Here is a 12,368-nt window from a genome sequence, read left to right as displayed (position 1 = left end):
TCGAACTACTAGCAAACCACAGTTTTGACACCCCGCACCTGTTTCCTGCGACCCCGGTACCCTAATCGCGACTTCATTTAGTGCGATTTACCTTCCTCGTTGGGTTAAAGAAAGAGCGCTGCATCCCTTGGAATTCGTTCCGAGCTGCTCCCGTGTTTGCTGTAGAATATTAAACAGAAAGAGTAAACGGAACGGCCAAGCTTTCACGTGTCACGCAGATACGTGTAGTGGAACAGATGTCGGTAAAATTCGAAAAGAATAAGTCGTAAATGGTGCAGAGAATGTTTTTCTTCTCGTTTCTTTTGTGATCAAACTTTTTCACACACGAAAAACACAAACTATGTTTGAAGCTAACAACTGAAAAAAAAAACAGAATTGGAGAAGTTTCTAGCTATAAGGGTGGTGTTAGCTGCTAAATGGTCTGAGAATCGATGCTTTTGCAATTATTGTTGATCGATTAAGTTCAGTTAAAGTTGAAACTGTTAGAATTAAACTTTAAAAACTGTGCCAATTCGTCATCAAGGATTTTCCTTTTCAAGAGAATATTGAGAAATTGCAAATAATATTGTTTTCACTTTTCAGACTAATAATGGTAACACAGGAATCACAAAAACATAAGAGAAACAAGAAGTAGAAACATTAGCGAAAAATCAAGAGTTTTGAGAAACTTGAGAAACACTAAATGTGTGGTATGTACCAACCTTCAATGATAAGTGATTTCTGTCGGTTTGTGCTGCATGTGACAATTCTACATCACGTTGTTGCTGTGTTATTTTTCTCTTCCTGACATCTATGCTGTTTCATCGTTACAGCTAGGGGAGATCCAAAATTTACCGGCTGGAACTACTTGGTACGACTTGTAATGTTTAGCAGGAGTTCTTAAATCCATCGACTTCAGAAATGGTTCATCAAGTAATGCGCTAGACTGCTCCGTAGAATACTTTATTCCACCTTGGTAGACATTCCTGTTTGTGATACGTCCTTGGAGCCAAATAGCAGAAAGTAATTTGGCGTGAGCGACTCCTGCTCCGTCGATTCCAGAGGAATGCCCAAAAGTGATCTGGAATTGATGATTGCTCTACCTTGAGAATCACAGCATCTCATCTCTAGGGTGATGTGAAAGATCTGCAATGGCTGTCAGAGCTACTTTTACGGAATGCACCATGCACTCCCAGGAGCCACCCATATGAGTTGGGGATGGTGGATTTTTTCTTTGCTGAGTTTCCGTGCTCCGTAACGGCCCCTTCAATCTGCTGGATTGTTTCAACCCAGATTACATCGCACATTGTTCAGATATAATGAACCAGTCACTGCATGTGTTCGAGCTTACGCTTCAGTAGAGGAGTAGAGGAAATTCTTTCAGAAAGTGTCTTTGCCAAATATTTTATAACTGACCATATTGCTTAATAATAGGATGGATGTTTTATGTAATGACTAAGTTGAAACTAGTGTATTGCTTGTTGAATTTTAAATTAAGTTTGTAATGTTTGCAATTTTTTTAATGACTTTTATGTAAAATTCTGATGTATATTTTTAACAAAAGATGATGAGGTTTTTATGCCTCCATGAGGAAGGCCTCAAACTGGCTTTTCCCCATCCACTAGCTTTCATGGAGACCAATAAGGCTTGATGGGAATAGGTTAAATAAATAAATAAATAAATAAATAAATAAATAAATAAATAAATAAATAAATATAGGCTAACCGACTCTCTTGGTGTCGACTTGCTGGCATTTGTTGTTTGTTTATCGCGCGATGTCTTAGTAAAGTTGTTCGCGGCACGCAAGCCATGAATTCGTGTTTTCTGATGAGAAACTCTTTGCTTTGCAACAGCCGCACAATGTCCAAAATGATCGGCTGTGGACGCCAACGTTGGCCTGTATCACCCCGTCCCAAATAAAAGTCTTGCGGTTCCAGAGCACCGCGTCGGTGATGATTTGGAGGCCCGTATCTAAGAGAGGGAAGTCCCCACTGTAGTCTATCGAGATAAACGTGAAAAACAACACCGCGTACTTACTTACTTTTACTTTACTTTACTTTGTTAGCTAACGGACCGTTCATCGGTCTAGGGCCGAACGAATTAAAGAAGTCCAGTTTCTTCTGTCTTGGGCAGCCAATCTCCAGTCTCCTCGTACACCAGCAGATCGTGCATCTTCTTCCACCGCGTGTGAGGCCTACCACGGAGTCGACGGCATCTTCCTGGTTCTCTGCTGAAGATAGTTTTGGTGGCTCTCTCGTCAGGCATTTTGGCCACATGTCCACCCCACTGAAACCTGCCCCGCTTTATTATTTTCACTATATCAGCATGTTTGTATACCTGGTACAACTCGTGGTTCATGCGTCTACGCCACACTCCATCTTCTAGTTTACCGCCAAGTAGGGTAACGGGGGTGTTTTGGCCCACATGCATATTTTGGCCCACCCGGTCACATTTTACGCATTTTATCTGATAAATTCATTGAATATTAGAAAATTATGCATGCAATATGAGTAACACACCTAAGAATCATACTACACTATAATTTTCGGCGAAAAACTGGCTCTAGGTAGTGTTATTTTGGAATTAGTTCATACATATTCAAAGTCATGGCTGAGTCAACCCAAATTCAAGAGGAAATGGTAATATACAAGTCAACGTCCGGAAGCTGTTGTAACAAATATGTATGCTTTTGAAACAATTCGTTGTTGTAGTTTGTGTACTCTAACATGTTGAAAAAAGTTGATAAAGTGGGCAAACGCATGGCCGAAATATGTTTGCCTCTTTCTGAAGCAAACATAATTTGGCCCTGCCAAGTTTTGACATCTCTTTGATTACCGTTCGGCTATTGCACGTGAACAAAGGAGCAGCTTGTGACAATTTACAGGTAATTACTTCTTAACTTAACACATTTAACGATATGAAATTAGATAAGAATGCCTGTCAAACCTCCCACGACTCTCTGCCAGGACTCCCACGCTCTCTGCCAGCTACCATGTACTTCGTTTTGGCAGAATTAATGACAAGTCCCAATCTCGCTGCTTCCCTCTCAAAAGGTACGAAGGCCTCCTCCACGGCTTTACGGTTGATAGAGGCATGTGAGATTTCGTGATGATCGTACCGTTTCTTCCATGTTTGCTCTTTGAGCTGCACCCTCAAGAGCGATGTTGAGCAGTGAGTTGGAGAACGCATCCCCCTGCTTCAGTCGATCCAACGTTACGAATGTGGCTGATGTCTAGCCAGCTATCCGCACGCATGATTTTGATCCCTCCAGCGTCATACGACTCAGCATAATTAGTTTCGTAGAGAAACCGTGTTCCAGCATGATCTGCCACAGCTCGTTTCTTTGCACTGAGTCGTATGCCACCCTGAAGTCCACAAACAGATGGTGAGTCGGTAAGTTGTACTCCCGGAACTCATCGAGGATCTGTCGCAGGGTGAAGATTTGATCCGTCGTGGAACCATCCTGGTATTCGCCAACAAAGGATTCCGTTAACGGTCTCAATCTGAAGAACAGGATTCGGGAGAGCACTTTATATGCGGAGTTGAGCAACGTTATCCCTCGATAATTGCCACAATCCAATCGATGGCCCTTCTTATAAATAGGGCTTATGAGGCCTTCCAACCAGTCGTTTGGCATTTGTTCATCCGCCCAGATTCTTAGTATTATCTGGTGGATCGCATAGTACAGCCGCTCGCTTCCCGCTTTAGGAAGTTCGGCTGGGAAACCGTCCTTCCCAGCGGCCTTGCCAATTTTCAGCTCACTAATCGCCTTTTTCACCTCCTCCTGTGTTGGTGGCTCCACAGCTTGTTCGTCACTCATAATCGTCATCCTGTTCCGGCTCTGCTTATCCGGTTCCTCACCGTTCAATAGCGCCTGAAAATGCTCCTTCCACCTGGCTGCAACCGTCGGTTTATCAGTAAGCAGTTTCCCGTCTTTGTCATTACACATGACCGGCACAGGGAAATTCCTTTTTCTGACACTGTTGACAGTTCTATAAAATCTCCGCACGTCGTTTTCAGCATAGCTGTCCTCTGCGCTGGCGAGCACCTGCTCCTCGTACTCGCGCTTCTTCCGACGGTGGGTTCTATTTTCGGCAGCTCTTGCCACCCTGTATCTCTCTCTCTGTTCTTACGCGTAGCCGTAGTGAGCATGCGGCTATTGGCACGGTTCTTCTCGTCTGTCGCTCTCTGGCACTCTGCATCGAACCAGCCATTAGGCTGTCTTCCACGCGTCGTACCTACCACCTCTCTCGCAGTCGTTTCGATGGCGCCGTGGATACTGTTCCGCAGCCCATTTATGTCTTCCACTCCTTCCTCCTGCTGTTCTGCGATCCGTTGATCCAGCTCTCTGGCCTATTCTGCTGCCACGCCATCAGCTTTCAATCGCTGAATGTTGAAACGCGTCGTCCTCTTTGTGCGAGATTTCAGCACGTTCGAAAACCGTGCGCGGATCTTACAAACGACGAGATAATGGTCAGAGTCAATGGTTGGTCCCCGAAAAGACCTAACATCAGTAACATCCGAAAAGTGCCGACCGTCAATCAGTACGTGATCGATCTGGGAGCAGGCTTCTCCATTTGGATGCCTCCAGGTGTGTTTCCGAATATTCAAACGTGGAAAATAGGAGCTACATATGGCCATTCCTCTGGCCGCGGCAAAGTTTATCAGCCTCAGGCCGTTTTCATTGGTTGACGAGTGGAGGCTATGCCTTCCAATGACCGGACGGAAGAATTTCTCTCTCCCAACCTGTGCGTTTGCGTCTACGATGACGACTTTTACGTCGTGTTTTGGGCACTCGTCATAGATTCGCTCAAGCTTGTCATAGACCTCATCTTTGACTTTATCGGATTTGTCGTTTGTCGGTGCGTAGGTGTTGATTAAACTGTAGTTGAAGAATTTGCCCTTAATCCTCAACACGCATATACGGTCATCTACGGGCCTCCACCGGATGACTCTAGTTTTTTGATTTCCCAGCACTGCGAAACCGACGCCCCGTAGATGTGGTACTTGAAAGAAGTGCGTGCAATAGGGTCTACTGCACGGAATTCCCTTTCTCCGTAATTTGCCCACCGAACCTCCTAAATCGCCGCGATTTCGACTCCCTGCCGCTGTAGTTTTGAGCAAGCAAGCCAGCCCGCGCCAGGTCATGGAGAGATCAGACGTTCCAAGTACCCAATTTCCTATCGTTTACCCTAATCTTTTTCCGTGTTCGTAGCCTAGGTCTTTGCCAATTGATCCGTTCCGTATTTCTAAATTCGAAGTTCGTGGTTGAAGAAAGGTTTCGATATGCTACCTTACCAGGGTCGCGATACCTACATCCTGCTGATGGTGCTGCCATCTTAGGTGTAGCTGGCAGAATACAGCATTCCATAATTAAGCCGCCCGCTCCGTGTCAGACGCTGTTGTACGCTGCCCCTAATATGGGGATACAGCCGCGAACATCCCCCTTTCCAGTCAGCATACGACCATAGTTTCCACCGGAGGTTGGTTACCCGATTTCCGCTAAGGCTGCTCGTACTCCGGGCGGCACCACGTGGAGGTTGGGATAGGAGCTGCTGGACAGAGGTGAATGGCCACATTAGGGTCTCAAGTCACACGTGTCCAGCCATTTGCCAACCAATCAATGACTTTAATGTAGCAAAATGGGATTAAAAAAACTTTACTAACTTTCAGTACGAGTTGCAATGAAGTCGAGGAAAAACAATGTAAAAGATGAAGTTTTTCCTGCCATTATTGGCAATACTGCTTACCGTGCAACGCACATGCTGTTAAAATGAACCGTAGCGTAACATTCGAATTGTTGTTTATCACATGATATAAACTGTAGGGTGCCAATGGAAATCAACTTCTGTCATTTCGTTCAGCGGTGGGTCTCAACAGTTTTGTCATCTCGAGAAAAGTCTCCATGCGAAATTCAAGCACAATTGTGCTCAGGTATTGTCACAAAATTATATTCCCACAGACAAACAGACGTTCGATGCAGCTGTTTGTTGCATAATCTGACATAATATATATTCCCGACATTCCTCCGTCGGAATAAAGTGCTGATACCAGACACCTTGTTTCCTCTGAAAGAAACAACTACGGCCGCATGGCAGCGAAATAGGTAGACAAAAACAAAAAGAGTATCGATGATGTTTTCTTTCTTGGTAACGACAGGTGGCACAAAGCTAAAAACCAAGAAGTTAGAGAAACGAAAGGGAAAAAATCGGAAAAGAGAATCTTCGGGGTTAAGTTGAAGTAGAATTTGTTTGATAAAGTTGATCTAGCAACAGACTTAATTCCGGCAAATCTTATGTATGCCAAGTCACTGGCGAAGGTCTGAAAGATAAACTTGGCCTTTGCAATCGGACTTCGGGAAGTCGTGCATCAAAGCAGTTTTTTTGTCCAAAAAAAGTCTCACCTCACTTTTTTGTTCAATAAAAAAAACATGAAATTTTCAATATATGATGTAAATACACTGGTTTGATCCGTGTGTTTTTTTCGTGGCAGCTGCGATGTTTCAACTAGCATTGTGAGCGATAAAACAATAATTTTGACGCTCAGAGAGAGAGAGAGGGAGAGAGCATGAAGATTTTGTTTTAGACACCTTTTACTTACACATTTTTTTGGCTTGGGCTTAAAGGGTGAGAAAAGTATGGATCGTCGAGATCATCACCACCTTCACGAGTGCATCGTCTAGTGACGTTGACGTTATTAAACTCCGGGTCAGGCTTCATCCGTTTTCTTGATTTTGCACACATTTCTTTATTTATTTATCAAAGCTCTGGGAGAACTAGACATTCTCTCACACAGAGTGAGTAACTAACCACATATATTCGTAGATCATTTCAGCCGCTTTGTTTTTCACTCATAATCATCACAGCCAGGGGTAAACAACTGTTTTCTCTCCCAGTTTCAAAGGAAGTGGTTTTCATTAGCTTCTCAGTAACTAAATGAGAAAATGGTCATGTAGGTAGGTTCACATTGAAGGCATCTCCTAACAGATTTTTTTTTTAATACTAGCTGACCCGGCAAACTTCGTCCCGCCTATTTTTAGTGTTTAATTCAATAATTTTAAACATTTCAAATTTATTGATTCCTTGCGATTGGATTATATCGTTTAAAAATAATTGGTTTTATCGGAATGGAAACATCCTCAACTTTTGGCTTTTGTATATAACCTCTATTCCGGATATATATTGGGTGCATTTCAGTTATTTTCGTTGTTTTCCAGAAACTGAAAGTGGTCATCTTCTGATTTAAAATGGTGTCCAGGGTCAATGCTTGGCTTCTTTACATCATTTCGATTACGGACTTATCCATATGTAGTAGTATTCGGTTATTTTTGGATGTTTTCCAGAAGTTGCCATTTTTCAATTCAAACTGTTGTCTTAGGTCAATTTATAGCTCCTTGCATCATTCTGGATCCGGTGATACGGAACCGTAAGTCACCATCTTGGATTTAAAAATGGCATTTGGAGACAATTTCTGGCCCCTGAGCGTCATTCTGGTTTGAGAAACACCCATATTGGGTGTTTTTTGGTCATTTCGGCTGTTTTCCACAAAACCGGAAGTCACCATCTTCGAATTCAAAATGGTGTCTGTGGTCGATTCTAGCTCCTGTGTATCATCCTGGTTCCGAAGATACTCATTTTGTATGAAAATCGGCCATTTTTGGTTGTTTTTTAAAAACCGGAAGTTGCCATCTTACAATTTATAATGGTGTCTGAGGTCAATTTTCAGCTTAATTCTCGTTCCAGAGATACTCATATTGGGTGGTATTTGGTCACTTAGGCTGTTTTCCGGACACCGGAAGTCGCCATCTTGGATTTCAAAACAATTTCGGCCCTCCGTGCGTCAATCTGCTTGAAGAAACGCTCATATTGAGTGGTATTTGATCATTTTAGGCTGTTTTCCAGGACACCGGAAGTTACGTAACGCTGGACAACCTGTCCCCCCTCCAAATTTGCAATTTTGAGCAAACATCTTAGCTACGTAACGGACTCAACTACCCCCCCCCCCCTTCCCACTATGTAACAATAAGTAACGCAGACTTATCCCCCCTCCCCCCCCCCCTTCATGCGTTACGTAATTTGTGTACGACGCCTATTGGGTAGTATTTGGTCATTTGCCGCTGTTTTTCAGAAACCGGAAGTCGCCATCTTGGATATCAGAATGGCATTAGGAGACAATTTTTGGCCTCTGAGCGTCATTCTGGTTGAAATGGTCTGGTTCTGGTCTGAGGTCGAATTGTGGCTTTAGTGCATCATAACAATCCCGGAAATACCCATATTGGGTGGTATTTGGTCATTTACGGCTGTTTTCCAGACACCGGAAATCGCCATCTTACAATTCAAAATGTTGTCTGAGGTCGATTTGTGGCTTCAGTGCGTCATAACAATTCCGGAAATACCCATGTTAGGTGGTATTTGGTCATTTGCCGCTGATTTTCAGAAACCGGAAAACGCCATCTTGGATTTCACATTGGCATTAGGAGACAATTTTTGGCCTCTTAGCGTCAATCTGGTTGAGGAAACACTCATATTGGGTGTTATTTGGTCATTTTCGGCTGTTTTCCAGACACCGGAAGTCGCCATCTTACAATTTGAAATGTTGTCTGAGGTCGATTTGTGGCTTCAGTGCACCATAACAATTCCGGAAATACCCATGTTTGGTGGTATAAGGTTATTTGCCGCTATTTTTCAGAAACGGGAAGTCGCCATCTTGGATTTCGAAATGGTATTTGGAGACATGCCAGAAGAAGGAAGGGTGTCGAAACATTATGGACATGTTTGTTACACCTAAAAACATTCACCTGCTAAATTTGGTTATATTTGCTTGATTGGTTCTCGAGCTGTGCGTAATTTGAGTTTCATTTGTATGGGACCCCTCCCTTATAGAAGAGAGAGGGGTGTCAAACCATTATGGACATATTTGTCACCCCTAAAAACATCTACCTACCAAATTTGGTTCTATTTACTTGGTTTGTTCTCGAGATGTGCAGAAATTTGTGTTTCATTTGTATGGGACCCCTCCCTTCCAGAAGAGGGAAAGGTGTCGAATCAACATGGACATATTTGTTACTCCTAGAAACATCCACTTGCCAAATTTGGTTCCATTTGCTTGGTTAGTTTTCGAGATGTGCAGAAATTTGTGTTTCATTTGTGTGGGACCCCTCCCTTCCAGAAGAGGGAAGGGTGTCGAACCAACATGGACATATTTGTTACTCCTAAAAACATCCACATGCCAAATTTGGTTCCATTTGCTTGGTTAGTTTTTAAGATGTGCAGAAATTTGTGTTTCATTTGTATGGGACCCCTCCCTTGCAGAAGGGGGAGGGGTCTCGAACTATCTTGGTCACCTTTCCTGGCCCCTAAAACCCCTATATACAAAATTTCACGCCGATCGGTTCGGTAGTTTCCAAGCCTATATGAATCAGACAGACAGACAGACAGACAGACAGAGCTGCATTTTTATATGTTTAGAAGATTATAAAAAGATTCAGAACTCGCCTTGGGTGCGTATTTTGCAGAACATTCGATTTTATACTGTTTTTGTCGCACCTCAGGGTAATGTAAACGACTTTGCAGTTTCGATCTCTTACTTATTCCATCCTCCGAACTTTCCGCCTTCTACTAGTTGATAGCCAAAGCAGGGATTTGACAACAGCAACGATGGAAATACGGCTCGATGGGTTTTCAGGAATCCAGAACGTACAGATATTGTTACTGGTGTAAATTTAGGACTACTGGAACGTTTCAGCACGACATTGAGTGTTAGTCAAAATGAATTTGACGTGAAGAAATTTAAGAAGTACACTTAAAAACAGCTGAAGATTGTATTGGTTTTTATTTATGGTACCCGATGACTACCACAAACCATAAAATTTTAATATATGGACCAGTAATTAACGAATGCTCTTTGCTAAGTATAACAACTAAGTGAAGAACCACATGAAATTCGGCTTAATGAATTCAACAGATACAGGGCAAATTTTTCTCGAAAGATTTCTCGCAGTATGTATTTAGAAGTTGTTCATCTTGATGTACCGCGTTACTATAAATATTCGATAGTCATGATCGAGGTACCGTGGAATGGGGTGAAATTGATAAGTGGGGTGAAGTTGATCACCTGAAAATTCGTGATAAAAAAGACTGTTCAAAAGATCTTACAGCACTAGGCAATGTTTACGTGTTGTAAAATGCAATCTATGCAAGATTGACATACCTGTCAAAGTTAACCCTTGGATGTCCGGTGCAATTTATTTATATTTTCGAAAAATTCTTCGAACTCAGTCAAAACTCAATCAACTTTGATCAAACAAGTTTCAAAATAACTGAATAATAATGAATTTTTTGGAGTAATCTTACTTAAGGATAAATTACGTTAAATTTGGAGAAAAGAGTAAAGTTTGATAAGAGCTCAAAAATACTACAAGGTATACAGCCCTAGGGTTATATGAAATGGTGACGTGGGACTAAACACAAAATATACAGTGTCCGCAGACAGAATGAATGTGTTTGCTCAGTGACTCATTTTTATTTTTATTTTCGGCCTTCCCTGGAAATCTATTTTTAGAAATATATTCAACAACACTAGCATATATCGTGCTTGTTGAAGAAGCACCAAGAATTTCTTGTAATTCGTAAAAGTCAGAATTAACTCTATATCCTCAAAAACCAAATCCAATAATATTTACGTTATCATACATAATGAATGGTTTTGTCTTATTTAACTCTGATTAAATCAAATTTATAACATGGATCTAACCTTTAAAATAATATGGAAGCCTTTAAAACGGCTTATTAATTGGCAAATATAAGAAGATATGTTAAACAAAATTATCAACAAGCTCCAGCAAAAAATTATAGCAATCAACAATTCCTTTTTTGCTTTTTGCTTGACACTATTTTCATTTGCCTACAACTACATTCATTGTATTACGGAGACAGCTAATATACGTTTATTATGGTTAAGTTTAAAATAATAATATATCATCTAACAATTTTGAAATGTAAATGGACCAAAAATTCACAATTCACGTTCTCCCGATACTATCCGGTCACGATTATTTAGTGAATATCGAAGATAAAATTAAATAAATACCCGTTGCAAAAATGTACAATTCTCGTTGAGTAATTTAAGGTAATCATATTCATGAGATAATCTTCCAATCATAAGCAGCAGCCTAGCAGTTTTTCCTCGATTGCGCACGAATAAAAATGTATAAACAGAAGTGTATCACTGCAATACGAATAGTACCGCTACAGTACGAATAGAAGTGTACCGCTGAAATGTACGAATAGAAGAGTACCACTGCAATCACAGACGACGAGAAACCTGCGGCTCTCTGCTCCACTGGTACTGTTGCTTTTCCCAGCATGTTTTCTTTCAAGACATCAGTTTTTATGAGGTTCTAACAGCTGGTTTAGGAATGGTTCAAGAATGGGCGTTAATTTCAAACTTTCCGGAAAATTTTTACCTTCGAAACATCATATTAATCTAAGCTCATGGAAGTCAAAATAAATTGACCTATTGGGACGGGGAGACTCTGTTAATTTTTTTCTCGATATTGATACAGAGAATATCACAGGGAATGGTTGGTGTCCATTCACGACGTCTGTGCTAGGAATGCTCGCATGTAATTGGTTCATTGTTCGCGTAAATTTGTCATTGAAACTTTTCATCAATTTTACCGCTTCGCAAAAAAAATTATAGTGATAACTAGCATATTTCAAAATTGTTCTACATTTTATCTATCCAGCAACATATTGGTTATTGTTATCCATCATATGGTTATGCTGTTATTAACGTTTGAAATCTGTTGCAATATAGTAAACAAAGACGTAGTCCCACGTCAAAAAAACTTTCAACAATGATTATTCCATATCATTAACTCAATACTTCTGCTTTCGCAGGAAATTATAAATATTTCAATTCCAGAGCTTGATCTTGACATTTTGCAACACACCGGATTAAAATCGGTGTAACGATAATCATATGAGAGCAAATTTAGTAAACTTCATCTCGTGAATTAAAATGAATAAATTTTAACCTGAAATATCGTCATTTTCGTTTACAAACTAGCTGTGATTCATATATTTCAGTTCAGGAATTATAAATGATGATTCGAAAAATGAGCTAAAATATGCTATAACTTTTTAAATAAAAATTCTTGAGAGAGGTGGTCTTCAACAAAAACCAATGTGTTTTTATGCCCAAATGCTTCTTTAGAACAACGTTTTCTTGTAAAATGTAACTAACGAAAGTAAAGTCCAAAAAAATAACTCTTAAGTAACTTTTATATAAAATACTCTGCTATTCTGTACCCAATTAAGAGAGGAATTTTGTTTGTTCAGCAAAGTTTAATTTTTTTTTCACTTCCTAAAACATTGCCAAAGAAACCA

Source organism: Wyeomyia smithii, chromosome 3, assembly GCF_029784165.1.
Source record: "Wyeomyia smithii strain HCP4-BCI-WySm-NY-G18 chromosome 3, ASM2978416v1, whole genome shotgun sequence".
NCBI classification, from domain to species: domain Eukaryota; kingdom Metazoa; phylum Arthropoda; class Insecta; order Diptera; family Culicidae; genus Wyeomyia; species Wyeomyia smithii.
The sequence above is the reverse complement of the archived record's forward strand: the minus strand, read 5'-3'. Positions refer to the sequence as shown.